Source organism: Sorex araneus, chromosome 8, assembly GCF_027595985.1.
Source record: "Sorex araneus isolate mSorAra2 chromosome 8, mSorAra2.pri, whole genome shotgun sequence".
NCBI lineage: Eukaryota > Metazoa > Chordata > Mammalia > Eulipotyphla > Soricidae > Sorex > Sorex araneus.
The window spans coordinates 51415414-51429286 of NC_073309.1; the positions used below are offsets into that span (position 1 = coordinate 51415414).

The 13873-nt window shown below is 41.8% G+C and overlaps 1 pseudogene; it reads left to right on the forward strand.

Annotated features, from left to right (window-relative positions):
* The first annotated feature begins 5982 nt into the window (after nt 1-5982).
* On the forward strand, nt 5983-13873 carry LOC101552498 (sulfotransferase 2A1-like; annotated as a pseudogene).

Consider the following 13873-nt stretch of genomic DNA (forward strand, 5'->3'; position numbering starts at 1 on the left):
TGTCCTTTGCATAGTTTTATTTTAGAGCAATGTAATTTTAATGTAAACAGAAAAAACAGTTCATGCTATGTTTTGTAATATGGGAGTTAACTGACACAAATAATATTTATTTATGTGCACCCATCATATTTACTTAACATAAGCCTCATTTGTGCTTATATGGACCTTAGTTCCTTACACTATCCAAAAGGTGGGTCCAACCTAGGAACTTGGATGGACTTGGAGAAAGCGATAAACTACCCTGGCTTCAACATGGGACAGCCTAAGGGGCATGTAAAATATAATAAGTTAACACCATGAAAATGGAACAAGCTCTATCATGATCCAATGAAAAAACCCTATTGGGATTAGAAAAAAATAACCTGATCTGAGAACTGAAGAAGGGAAAATATAGCGAGATGTCCTCAAGGAAAGCCATTCATTAACATGAGTCCCAAGAGGCTAAGCTTACTCTTGGATATAGATAAGAGTCCATATCCATTACTGTGTTTATAAAAAGGACTAATAATATTATTAAGAAGTAAATTCAATATGACTGCTTAAATGGATTACCAGTAAAGGAAGGGAGAAAGCAATATGCCCCTAGATGGCATGCTGCCCTTGGGCAGATCTCCTAGAAGGATTTCCCCTGAAGGAAGCGCTTTACATCTGTTCATGTTTATGTTAATGTTCAACCAAAACTGTGTGCCCCTCCACCCTTCACAATTTCTCTGTAATAATCCTGATTTATTTGAATATCAGCCAGTGGGATGACTATCGGTCATGGCTACACCAGGGGATCCAGTCATTATGGAGGATGACTCAGACACTTCCTGGGGCATGAGAGTTCACTGTGACCACGAACAGCAAATGAATGGATGGATGATGACTACAAATGACAGATGCACCAAGTGTTTGGGGCAGGGGGCATTCTGGAGAAGCTTGGTGCTATTTGAGAGGAAAGAAATCTGCTGCAGGCGCTCAGTCCCTGTGATGTCAAAGATGGCTCTGTCTCACGTTCTTTCTCTCAAAGTCCTCATTTACAAGAAGTCAGCAGCCATGAGGGGTTAAGACTTGCTGTCAATGAACTCACCCATGGAGCTTTAAATAATGGGACAGTCCAGAGAGATTGTCCAGGGCTAAGGCACTTGCCTTGCATGCAGCTGACCCTGACCTAACCCTGTCACCACATATAATGCACCAAGCCATACCAGGGCTCACACCTGAGCTCAGAGCCAGGGACAGCACTTGAGTCCATGGACCTCAGCCCAACTATTATTGCTATTATATTATAAATAGGATGGCTATCAGCTGGTACTGGGGATAGTTCAACGTGCCCAGGCCAATTGTTGTTCTGGATATTTCTGAGGTGTGTGTTTGCCTGTATGTGTGCTATTTGAATTTTCTCAATGTTCTTTCCTTGCACAAGAGTTTTCTAGTATGTGGAAAAACAGGGTTCCAGTTTAAAGTCTACAGTGCAATAATCAAATACCCATAAACCTTGTAAAGAATTAATAAGTGATTAACAAGTCGACAAACATTGATCATTGACCCTATGACCTTTGGTGGGGCGTAGAGGAAGACCTTTGGTACCTTTCTTAGCACTGCTAAGGACCCATGTAGCATTGCTGATGACAAAAAAACCTGTGTCCAGAACCAGTGTCCAATACCACCTCTCTTCTCACCAAAGCTGCACTCCTTCCCCAACCCATGTCACCATCCACTGAGTCCTGCTCATGTGACTCTTGATTTGTCCTGTCTTTTTTTAAAATTTTTTAATTTTATTGAATCACCATGAGATAGTTACAAGCTTTCATGTTTGGGCTACATTCTCACAATGATCAAACACCCATCCTCAACTAGTTCACATACCCTACCACCGATATCTGGGGTATTTTCAACCTTTCCAACCTTTCCAATCCTTCCCTGCCTCCATGGCAGACAATATTCTCCATACTCTCTCTCTACTTTTGGGCATTATGGCTTACAACACAGATACTGAGAGGTCATCATGTTTGGTCCACTATCTACTATCGGCACACATCTCCCATCCTTACTGATTCCTCCAGCCATCATTTTCTTTTGATCCCTTCTCTATCCCATATGCCTTCTCCCCTCTGCTCATGAGTAGGCATCCAGCTATGGGGCAATCCCCCCAGCCCTTGTATCTACTATCCTTTGGTGTCAGCCTCATGTGATGTTATTGTATGCTCCACTACTAGTGCAAACCTTCTATGTCTGTCACTCTATTTCTCACTCATTTCACTTAGCATAATACTTTCCATGTCTATACACTTATGAGCAAATTTCATGACTTCATCTCTCCTAACAGCTGCATAGTATTCCATTGTGTACATGTACCAAAGTTTCTTTAACCAGTCATCGGTTCTAGGGCAATGGGTTGTTTCCAGATTTTGGCTATTGAGAACAGTGCTACAATGAACATATAGGTACAGATGTCATTTCTACTGTGCCTTTTTGCATCCTTGGTATATATTCCCAGAAGTGGTATTGTGGTGTCATATGGAAGCTCAATTTCTAGGTTTTTTTTTTGAGAAAAATCTGAACTTTATTTTTTATCATTATTATTTTACTGTAATTATTTTTTTTAATTTTTTATTGAGTCACCATGTGGAAAGTTACAAAGTTTTCAGGTTTAAATCTCAGTTATACAATGCTCGAATACCCATCCCTTCACCAGTGCTCATATTCCACCACCAAGAATCCCAGTATAGCTCCACCCCGCCCCCTCACACCCCTAACCCCCCCACGCCCCTAGCCCCCCCACCCTAAGCCCCCCCGCCTGTGTAACTAATAAATTTCACTTTACTTTCACTTTGATTGCATTCAATATTTCAACAAAACTCACTGTTATTGTTTGGAGAGTCTCTCCCCTAAAGTCAGACCTGCTGAAAAGGAAGCATTAGATAATTTGTTTTCCATTGCTGAGGATGAACAGGTATGAGGTCGAGTGACCACACTTAGCGGCCTCTCAGTTTTGGGTTTCTGTATTTTAGTATTTTAGGAACTAAGTCCAGAGAGATATCTGCCAGAAGTTGCATCGTTGCCAACTTGTACTTCTCAGTTACATTATATTCCACATATGAGTGCAATCTTTCTATGTCTGTCTCTTTCTTTCTGACTCATTTCACTCAACATGATACTTTCCATGTTAAAACTGCCAACCCGATCAAAAAATGGGGTGATGAAATGAACAGAAGCTTTCCTAAAGAAGAAATCTGAATGGCTCAGAGGCACATGAGAAAATGTTCCACATCACTAATCATCAGGGAAATGCAGATCAAAACAACCATGAGATATCATCTCACACCACAGAGACTGGCCCACATCCCAAAAAACAAAAGCAACCGGTGTTGGCGTGGATACAGGGAGAAAGGGACTCTTCTTCACTGCTGGTGGGAATGCCGACTGGTTCAGCCCTTTTGGAAAACAATATGGACGATTCTCAAAAATTAGAAATTGAGCTTCCATTTGACCCAGCAATACCACTCCTGGGAATATATCCCGGAGAGGCAAAACGGTATAGTAGAGATGGCATATGTATTTCTATGTTCGTTGCAGCACTGTTTACAATAGCCAGAATCTGGATAAAACCAGAGTGCCCCAAAACAGATGACTGGTTAAAGAAACTCTGGTACATCTACACAATGGAATACTATGTAGCCGTCAGAAAACATGAAGTCATGAAATTTGCATATAAATGGATCAACATGGAAAGTATCATGTTGAGTGAAATGAGTCACAAAGAAAGAGACAGACATAGAAAGGTTGCTCTCATATGTGGAATATAATGTAACTGAGAAGTACAAGTTGGCAACGATGCAACTTCTGGCAGATATCTCTCTGGACTTAGTTACTAAAATACTAAAATACAGAAACCCAAAACCGAGAGGCCGCTAAGTATGGTCACTCGACCTCATACCTCTTCATTCTCAGCAATGGAAAACAAATTATCTAATGCTTCCATTTCCGCAGGTCTGACTTTAGGGGAGAGACTCTCCAAACAATAACAGTGAGTTTTGTTGAAATATTGAATGCAATCAAAGTGAAAGTAAAGTGAAATTTATTAGTTACACAGGCGGGGGGCTAAGGGTGGGGGGGCTAGGAGCGTGGGGGGGGCTAGGCGTGTGGGGGTGCGGGGTGGAGCTATACTTGGATTCTTGGTGGTGGAATATGTGCACTGGTGAAGGGATGGGTGTTTGAGCATTGTATAACTGAGACTTAAACCTGAAAACTTTGTAACTTTCCACATGGTGACTCAATAAAAAATAAATAAATAAATAAATAGATAGATAAATAAATAAATTATTAGAATAGAAAAAAGAAGAAAACTGCCAACCAAATCAAAAAATGGGGTGATGAAATGAACAGAAACTTTCCCAGAGTAGAAATCCGAATGACTGAGAGGCACATTAGAAAATGTTCAACATCACTAATCATCAGGGAGATGCAGATCAAAACAACAATGAAATATCATCTCACGCCACAGAGACTGGCCCACATCCCCAAAAACAAAAGTGACAGGAGTTGGCGTGGATGCGGGGAGAAAGGGACTCTCCTTCACTGCTGGTGGGAATGCCGACTGGTTCATCCCTTTTGGAAAACAATATGGACGATTCTAAAAAAATTAGAAATTGAGCTTCCATTTGACCCAGAAACACCACTCCTGGGAATATATCCTGGAAAGGCAAAAAGGTATAGTAGAAATGACATCTGCATTTCTATGTTCATTGCAGCACTGTTTACAATAGCCACAATCTGGTAAAAACCAGAGTGCCCAAAATCAGACGACTGGCTATAAAAACTCTGGTACATCTACACAATAAGATACTATGTAGCTGTCAGAAAACATGAAATCATGAAATTTGCATATAAGTGATCAACATGGAGAATTTCATGTTGAGTGAAATGAGTCAGAAAGAAAGAGACAGACATAGAAAGGTTGCTCTCATATGTGGAATATAAATTTGCTGAGAGGTACAAGCTTGCAATGATGCAATTTCTGGCAGATATTTCTCTGGACTTAGTTACTAAAATACTAAAATACAGAAATCCAAAACCGTGCGGCTGCTAGTATGGCCGCTTGACCTCATATCTCTTCATTCTCAGCAATGGAAAAAGAATTATCAAATGCTTCCTTACCAGCAGATCCGACTCTGAGGATCCAAACAATAATAGTGAGTTTTTTGTTTGAATATAATCAAAATAAAGAGAAAGTAAAGTAAAATTTATCAGCTACACAGGCGGGGTGATGGGCTACGGAGGTGGGGGGCTGGGGGGAGGTTTACTGTGATTCTTGGTGGTGGAATATGTGCACTGGTGAAGGGATGGGTGTTCGAGCATTGTGTAACTGAGACTTAAGACTGAAAGCTTTGTAACTTTCCACACACAGTAATTCAATAAAAAAAAGAGAGGGACAGACATAAAAGGACTGCACTTATTTGTGGAATATAGAATAACATCACTTGTGGCTGACACCAAAGGACAGTAGATACAAGGACCAGGAGGATTGTTCCATAGCTGGAAGTCTGCTTTATGAGAAGAGTGGAGAAGGCAGATGGAATAGAGAAGGGATCACTAAGAAAATGATGGGTGGAAGAATCAGTCGGGATGGGAGATGTGTGCCGAAAGTAGATAATGGACCAAACATGATGACCTCTCAGTGTCTGTGTTGCAAGCCATAAGCCCAAAAGTAGAGAGAGAGTATGGGGAATATTGTATGCCATGGAGGCAGGGAGAGGTTGGAAAGGGGGTGAGTATACCCAGAATATTGGTGGTGGGGAATGTGTGCTAGTGGAGGGACAGGTGTTTGATCATCATGTGATTGTAATCAAAACATGGAAACTTGTAAATATCTCACAATGATTTAATAATTTTTTTATAAAAAGAATATGGATGATCACCTCAGAGGGGTTTGGTTCAGATAAAAGGAGGGATTGTTTAGTGACTCATGGAAACTCGATTTGAGGGGAGACCACAAGGATGTCCTCTGCAGCACATGAAAACACGGTCATGTTCTAAACTGACTTTTCCCAATATAAATGAATTTTCATAGGAAGTATAGAATATAAGTCCAACGGTTGATTTTTACCCCTTTTTTCTAATGAAGGTGATTTATGTCATTAGAAACCCCAGAGGTGTTATTGTACCTGGCCATTTGTTCTGGAAAGGCTTAAAATATGTTGAAGAAGCAGAATCAGTGGAACAATATTTTGATTGGTTCCTTGAAGGAAATGGTGAGTGACTGTAAAATATAGTAGTTGGCTGGAAGATGTCAGAGTTCTTTATGAAAACTCATGTTACACCCAGATAGTAACTCAATGTCTTCCCAAAAATTAACAGGTGCTTTGTCCGTATGGAGCCCTATTTTTCTATATCCCAATTCTCTACTGGAGTGAAAGTTCAAAAACCTGGTGCCTCAGGAACCATTGGATACACTGCAGTATTACTCCTCCCTTCATTTGTTCCGTTGGGGGTAGAGCCTAAGGGTCAGCTTTTCATCCAATACCTGGATGAAAGAAACCCTACTTCCCAAGAAATTTTAGGGTGTATCTTTGCCAAGATCCCATAATCTCTTCTCTTATATAAAGGAGTTTTATGGTTTGAAGTCTTACATTCAATATTTGACCTAATTTGGTGCTAGAGAAACCACAGAGCAGTGAGGCGTTTGATTCACACATGATGGACCTTTGTTTGATTCCTGGAACCCCATATAGGTCCCTGAGCTTTCTGGGAATGAATTCTGAGCACAGAATCATGACTAAGCCATGAGCCCCTGAGATGTCAATCAAAACTCAAATTTTGGACCCATTTTCACTCAAAGATTGTGAGTGTCTTAAGACAGACATTGACTTCATACTGTTTCATCCTGAAACCCGCTTTCTGTAGTAACACTGATTGAACAAACATCTGAGTCCTTATTGTATTCCTACTGGTCTTGTCTATGAATCTGATGTGTGAACACCTAAGGTTGATGACTGGATGGTGTGTTTATTCTCAACAGATGAGATGCCTGTTTGAGTCCAGAACTATACCATATTGATGCCATAACTTTGTGATCAGACTAGAAATCAGGGTGTGTGATGTCTACAGCTCAGTTCCTCTTGCTTTTGTGAGACTGGATTACATATAGGAAAGAATCCCGAATTCCCATGAGATATTGGAGTGTCTCTATGCCAAGATCTCATAATCTCATGTCCCAATGGAGGAGTTCCATGGTTAGAAGGCTTGAATTCAATATTTGACCCATTTTGGTAGTAGAGAAACCACACAGTGGCGAGTTGCTTGCCTTACACATGATGAACCTTTTTTTGTTTCCTGGCATCCCATATTGTTCCCTCACCTTGCCAGGTGTGAATCCTGAGTATCGAAACAGGACTAAGCCCTAGGCACCCCAGATGTCAATCCAAACTCTAATTTTGGACCCATTTTGACTCAAAGATTGTGAGTGGTGTCAGACACAGAGTGAGTTCATAATTTTTTACCCACTTTTTACAGCAACACTGATTGAACAATCATCTGAGCCATTATTGTACTCTTACTGCATCTTGGCTATGAATCTGATGTTTGTTCACTAAAGGCTGATGACTGGATGATGTCTGCATTCTCTTGAGCCCTATTCGAGGCCAGAACTGTACCATATTGATGTCATAACTTGGTGATCAGACTAGAAATAAGGGTGTGTGAAGCCTCCAGTTTTGTGACTCTTGTTTTTGAGAGATCTGGTTACTTAGAGCCATTTCTACTTTGCATATTGTAGAAACACATTTCTATGTCTGCAGAAATGTCATGGAATTTTGAAAAGAAATGCACTGATTCTCTAGTTCCACTGTACTCTGCAAACACCCACTGCAGCCATTCTCCCAGAGATCCAAGAACACAGATGTCTTTTTATTGATTTTTGTTTCCTTTACATCCTGCCATCAATGTATTGTTGTCTAAGCTGCACAGGTCTTTGACCTCCTGTCATTCTCTGGATATTCTTGATTGGGATTGGTTTCTTCATTTCTTCTAACACAATTCATCATTTTGACATAGAAACTCACTGTCCTCTGCATTTACTGACAGAACATTAAAATCTATGTTACTGATCAGTGATTTTCATGCCTATCTGTCCTCATGTCATTAGTCTAACTGTAGCCTCATGTTGCCCAAATTATCTTTGTCCTCACTACTTTTCTACCTGCTTGTTTTCGAGGTGCTAGGAATGTCAGTGCTCTGTCACTGAGCCACATCCCTGCTCCTAGTTCTGTCATCCTGCTATCTGTCTGGGGTAGCTGAAATAGGATCCAATATTTCTGGTGTTAATAGGATCTGCTTATTCATTTTCTTATGACTGATGTACTTTTGGCTGTATTTGAAACTACAATTGGATGCAAGTATGACAAACAGTCATGTTCTCTTCCTGATCTTTGTGACATATCTTAACAAATCAGTATTCTTCTTTCTATTCGACAGCCCATTTTTAATAAAACATAGATTTATGTTTTATGGCCAAGGCAGACATTTTAAGTCTCCCTGTAATGAAGCCAGCCTGAGTTTTTTCTCAATTGATATTATATTATCAGATGCACATCTCTGATGTGCAATTACTGGCAGCATTAATACTCAAATATCTCTGTGTTCAAAATCACTTAATTTGCAAAAGGAAATCAAAATTGAGTCAAATTGCCTAATGGGATCAATTGGGCCCATGTTTTTGGCAGATTCGTGCTTTGATGAATGATTAGCTCATTTTTCAATGTTCTCAAAATGAGTTTATAAACATGGATTGCACTCAACAAACTCCTCAGAGTGACTTTGAGTCACAATATGCTGTGAAAGGAGAACAATGAACTTTCTACCCACGTGTCATCCTAGTTCTCTGAAAATGTTGTGGTCTCTGAAAGAGTTAGACATTCTGTTTATATTTCACTTGAAAAACGAGGCTTTGTGTAGGCTCTTTCGCAAAGGACAACTGGAGTGAGAAGAACACTCAGGCACAGTGATTCCCACCAGCATTCATCAGACAGAAGAGCTCAGACATGTTCTACATCTGCTGAACCCAGTGCAGTCAGGGCTGGAGGAGAGACACCACAGCAGGGATGAAACTGGCCTTGCACAAGCCAACTGTGATGTGATCCGAAGTCCTACATGGATCCCCAAGCCTTGCACACAGATCCAGAGGAATCACTAAGCAACCCCCGAAATTCAAATAAAGAAAGTACAGCAAATTCTATGGAACCCCTAGGGGGCTGCTTAAACTTCCAAAATCACAAGAGACATGAGAAAAGTCATTCCCCAAGGAAACATGTCTTAGAAAGTCCTAAATAAACAGAGCTGAAAGCCCACCACTATCATGGACACTTTAGACAATTAGACAATTCTCTGGTAAACAGTAGTTGGGTATAGGACAGAGCTGTCAGAATAGGGGAGAGATACAGGCAGGAAGAGACAGAGAGATAGAGACAGGGAGACAGAGAGACATAGACAGAAGATCATTTCCTAAGAGAAAATAATTATCAAAGCAACTGTCAAAATCATAAGAGAGACAATATATTCAGATGCACTACCGTGTCTCTCCATCCGTGGTTGGGTCGCTGGGCAGGAACTCAAAGAGCCTCAAAAAGCTCTTCAGTGGTCACTCCTCAAAAAATTAGAAATCGAGCTCCGATTTGACCCAGCAATACCACTTCTTGGAATATACTCCAGAGAGGCAAAAATATATAGCCAAAATGACATCTGCACATGTATGTTCATCACAGCACTATTTACGATAGCCAAAACCTGGAAAAAACCCGAAAGCCCAAGAACAGATGACTGACTAAAGAAACTTTGGTACATCTACACAGTGGAATACTATGCAGCTGTCAGAAAAGATGAAGTCATGAATTTTGCATACAAGTGGATCAACATGGAAAGTATCACGCTAAGTGAAATGAGCCAGAAAGAGAGAGACAGACATAGATGAATTGCACTCATCTGCGGAATATAAAACAACAGAATGGAGGCCTAACACCCAAGAATAACAGAAATAAGTACCAGATTTGCTCCATGGCTTGGAGACCAGCCTCACATGCTGGGGGAAAGGACAGCTCAGATAGAGAAGGGAATACCAAGCAAAAATGTGGTGGGAGGACCCTTTCGGGATGGGAGAGGCGAGCACGGAGAAGACTATAGACCGAACACATTGGCCACCCAAAACCTCCATTACTAACCACAAAAGGAGAGAGGGAACAGAGGAGAATGCTCTGCCAAAAAGGTGGGGTGGGGAGAATAGTGGAGTGGGTGGGTGGGAGGGATGATGGGGTCATCAGTGGAGAATGGGTACTGGTGGAAGGATAGATACTCAAGCTGTATATGACTGAAACACAAGCAGGAGAATATGTAAACCTGTATCTGTACCCCCACGGTGATTCATTAATAAAAAATTAAAATTAAAAAAAAAATTAAAATAGGTAAAAAAAAGCTCTTCAGGACTGACTTGGGTAGGAAACCCCCAGGATGTTGCAGTACTTTGTGCCCACTTCCTACCCTTCAATCAGTGAACCATAGTAAATGGCCCCGTATGGAGAGGTGTGAGCAAAGTTGACTGAGTTTCGACATTCAGGTGATCCTAACAAACCATGGTAAGGGACCCACTTCGTTCTCTGCCTCTCCACTCTGCAGTGCCCTAAGGTTCTTGGTTCGACTATATTCATGGATGGATGCCCAGGAGAGATCAGGGGAACTTACTACTGCTGAGTTTGAAGAGCTAAAAAGGGTCTTGTGGTCAGAATCCCCAAACTTTTTGCACCTTATTACCTGTTCCTTCTCCTCTGTGTCTCAAACCATCATCTCTGTAGACTTATGGTAGGTCCCCAGGGGGAGGACAGCATGCAAAGGTGCCCCACTTTGGAAGAGCACTCCCCAGTGTCATTCAATAGCCCATGGTTCTTTGCTCGCTTTAACAACTTTGAAAGAGTGGCAGCCTTTTACTACCCAGTAAAAGGTGATGCATGAGAGTCACATAGGCACTGGGTCCTCCATTGTGGTCACCATTGGGGATGCTGCTGATGAGGGTAGAATGATGGGCTGTGGAAATAACTTGAGCTGCCCAGATGCCTCTGTAGCTATCTCCTATTTCCCAACATTCCTTCCTACAAGGAATGTTTCCTTCTGACACACACTCCTGTTCATCTTCTGAACAAATTTTAGCCACCAAGAACACTTTCCTTACAGTCGTTTCTCAAGTCAGAAGTTTTCTTGTGAAACATAATCAAGACTCATGTAAAAAATAAAGTGAGAAGCTTCTTAGTTCTGGGAGGAACTAAGTTCCATGTGTCAGGGCAAAGTCCTTCCAGAGATAAATCCTTTTTCTCATCATCTCCCGCTGGTGCTTTGTGCCCCCAGTCCAATGACTGACACTGTGCATAGGATGACACTGTGCAAGTGAGGGGCCTTAGTTGGGGTGTTTGTAAACAACCTTGATGGCACTACGAGAGCTGAAGTCCTTCCCTTTCACCTTGTCAACTTCTCCCTGGATCTGTCTGAATGACTCTGACCACAGGTGTATAAATTCTTTTCAGCATGTTCCGATCTGGACCCTGCTCAGCAGCAAGGGCTTATCTACACCTCAGAGAATCAGGTGGACCTGTCTTATTCACACTCCCTGTATTCCTCTGACTCCTTCCAGCCTATCCAGCTACTGGGAGCTCGAATTTCAAAGTGCTCTTCTGCTCCCCATCACCTTCTCCCTTTAGGGCTTTTTCCCTCTCTTCTCCTCTCTGGCATCTTTCAAATCGTTGCTCTTATCTGGTCTTCTTCAAGGACACAAGAAGTAGTGTGCAGAAGATCTGCCGATTTCTGGGCATGGAAATAGAGCCAGAAGCCCTGGATTCAGTCCTTGAGAATTCTTCCTTCAAGGCTATGAAAGAAAATAAGATGTCGAATTATTCTCTTGTGGATGGTGTTTATATTGATCTAAAGACATCAACCATGATGAGAAAAGGTAAAGTAAAACGCTGTGTGTATGGCAGGACAACAGGGTTGAGATCAGAATAATTTGAGTTCATGCATGGTCATTGTCCATCATTCATTGACCTTCTCCACGAGCTGGGTGAAAATCTCTCATAGTTATGACGTGAGCTACAGACGCTAGCAGAGCTGATTTCAGCTTTGGGACCATCTCAGTTCTGTGAGGTCAGTAGATATGTCTCTCTTCTCAGAAATTGCCATGAAGATATTCAGCTTACAAAGGGGTCCTCGCGAGTTCCTCACCATCATCAAACAGACCAGGCTCAATGATCTGGGATAGACATTCAAATTGGGCATGTTCTTGTCACTACCCCGAACTAGGAAATGTCTAAAAGTAGAATGTTCATCTCTTGGGAAGAGAGGTCAGGTTTTTCACTCTACAAAAATGCTGTCTTGCTACAAGTTCCTGTTAGACCCGGTGTAATAAAATTCAATAAATTCACCACCCTTGGGCTCAAGATGAAGAGTTTCTCAGCCATAGACTTGGAGAATTCCAGCTTCAAGGATGTGTGGCTAGAAGAAGGGAGGAAATTACTTTTATACTCAGCCAGGCTTGGAGGTCACCCAGGTCTGTGGAGTCAGGTGACACACAATGGCGTCTTAGAGGTTGGGGTATCAGGATAATGAGGCTTTCCTTGATTTTTAAAATCTAGGAGAAGTGTATGTGTAACTCTTTTGGAAGGGCATTGGGGTGGCATGAGCCATGCTATTGATGCTCAGTATTTACTCCTGCTCTACGCTCTGGAATTACTCCTTTTGGTTCTGGGTGGACCCTGTGGGAAGCCAGGGATAGAAATTGGTAAGGCTATGTGCAAGGCAAAGAACTAACCCCTGTACTCCTGTACTATGGGTCTAGTCCCTGCTCAGGGACTTTGTCAACTACTGATTTGCTGTAACGTGTGGCTTGATTCTGATTCTTTCCTTTGGAAAAGAGACCTGTGTTCCGCAGTTCAGGCTGCTGCATAGGGAAACAGATAACTTGATTCACAGGCCACTTGTGGAAAGCTGATGCTGTAGAGGGTAGGAACATTTGGGAAACTGTGTGAGAATACGTTGTTCTGATTTGATAAGGACAATGATTTTTTGGTGAGTTTAAGGGGGCGTGTTCCAGGCTAATTTCTCTCTTTGAAGGGTCAGTGACTCTCCCGTCCCTGTTTAGGACTTCAGAACTGGATTTAGAGATAAAGTCTGTAGGAGTCATTATCACAATGAGGTTGTAAGACGCAGCCCTAGACTGCTATGACTTGTTTCCTTATAAGCAGATAGTGAACAAAGTGTGTCCAGGTAGTTAGGGAAGGGAGCATCTCCTGTCATGGAGAGAGATCCCCCCCAGGGATTCCGACATAGAAATCCTAACCTTATATCTCCAAGCTGAGATTAGTCTGAAGAAAATAAGAAACTGGAGAGAAAACACAAGATAGAAGACACCTGTATACCATGCAGCTGACCTAGGATTGATGCAGCAACACCTACGGTACTCTGAGCCGAGCCAGGAGTGATTCCTGAGAAAAGAACAAACTCTGACACAACCAGTTGGGGCCCCAAAGCTAGCAAAATTAGAAATGAGAAATGGCTCTCTCACATGCCTTGCCAGTTACACTCAGTAAAATGAAGATTCGTAGCACAGCATGAAATTATTTGCTCTTAGTTTTCCTCTTCTGCACCAGTACTTGACAGAGGTAAGTTTTGTACCCAAGCCAAGATGATATGACTTGGTGGCAGCAGATCTGAAATCATCTAATCAGTCTCTCTTTTATGTTTGTCAGGTGTTTCTGGGGACTGGAAAAATCACCTCACAGTGGCACAAGCAGAAACTTTTGATGAAATATACCAGAAGAAGATGAAAGATCTTCCTCCAGAGCTATTCCAATGGGACTAA